The sequence below is a fragment of the Tarenaya hassleriana genome, unplaced genomic scaffold (assembly GCF_000463585.1).
Source record: "Tarenaya hassleriana unplaced genomic scaffold, ASM46358v1 Cleome672, whole genome shotgun sequence".
Classification (NCBI taxonomy): Eukaryota; Viridiplantae; Streptophyta; class Magnoliopsida; order Brassicales; family Cleomaceae; genus Tarenaya; species Tarenaya hassleriana.
Genome location: NW_010969263.1, coordinates 2,153 through 3,439, shown reverse-complemented (window position 1 = coordinate 3,439; position 1,287 = coordinate 2,153). Strand labels below are relative to the sequence as shown.

The following is a 1,287-nucleotide window of genomic DNA, read 5'->3' as shown; positions in this document are numbered from 1 at the left end:
AGGTTCAGATCCTTGTCATGTACAGATTTTCCTACAGACTATAGTCTTGATGTTTTCTTTTAAATTGTAAGTGTAATGCTTTAAATCTTTTTCAGCACATGTATGTGTTTCTTCCATGTGATGTTTTGGTCTTGAAAAGTGGAAACTGATATCTACAGGGGAAAACAAACAGCTCCTACAAACCCCTAATGGTGAATTTTGAATTGGACCAGAACAACTTGTTCTGATGTCAAAGGATCACAACTTAGAAGCCTCGCAGCAATACAGGGGGGAGTTTTCAATCTTGAATCTATCCTATGGTTGATTCTCTTTGTTGTTCATGTCCACTTGGTTGTATCTGGTTGCTTATACGTGATTGTGTTAGTTTGCATGTATCTGGTTGCTTATGCGTGATTGTTTTTGGTTTGCATTTGTATTAGGTTCGAGGATTGGCGAATTTTCCAAAGACAAACGTAGAGAAAGGTATCCATGGTGATGAGGATGACATTGTAAATCGTAAGAATACATATTCTCGTAAGAAAGGGAAAGATTTTCTTGTATAGGAAGTTCTTACTAATTTTGGTGGCCTTTTGAGTTTCGTTTTTCTTGCTATGTTTCCTGACTAAACAATCGAGATCTCATTTAAAGTGACAGAGTGTTCTGTAGGACGCTGTTACGTTCCAGACCTCGGATTCCTCAGCTGGAGAGGAACTGCCCAGCTTTATTGATCACCAAAACAGGTACACAATGGATGACTTTGATTAGAGAGAGGTCCCCACTCTCTTCCCCTTACAATTCTGTACTAGAAATTGCCTAAAACCCTTCAATCCCTCCACTACTCTATTTATACAATCCCATCCTAACAGAATTACTAACAGCTAACCACATTCCTAACTGTAACAGACAATACAGCTGTTTATTCACAACTACTAACTAACTCTGCAACAAACACAAACAGTACATACTATCCTTATACTCAAACAAACAAATCTAAAAGCAGCGTACCTTTTTATCCTCAGATGTTCCTTCTGACTTCAGCTCTCCTCTTCTGTCCCTCCAGCTCCTTCTTCAGCCACTTCTTCAGCTCCTCCTTCTTGATCTTCACCATTTACTGCTTCTTTTCCTCTCTTCCTGCCTCTGACGTAAACCCTGAAGTACTTATCAATACTCCCCCCTTTCTGTCTCAGCTTGTCCTCAAGCTGAAAACTAGGGAATTGCTTGTTGAAATCTTCAGCCACTTCCCATGTACTCTCATGTTCTGGTAAGTCCTGCCATTCAACCAAAACTTCCAACCATCCCTCCTTAGTA

General features: G+C 39.8%; 1 long non-coding RNA gene across 1 annotated transcript; it reads left to right on the top strand.

The window, feature by feature from the left end:
• The first annotated feature begins 72 nt into the window (after positions 1-72).
• Positions 73-577, top strand: LOC104800341. Its single transcript, XR_769720.1, has 2 exons — positions 73-299; positions 420-577. It is a non-coding gene; the product is annotated as an uncharacterized LOC104800341 (long non-coding RNA).
• The last annotated feature ends 710 nt before the right edge of the window (positions 578-1,287 follow it).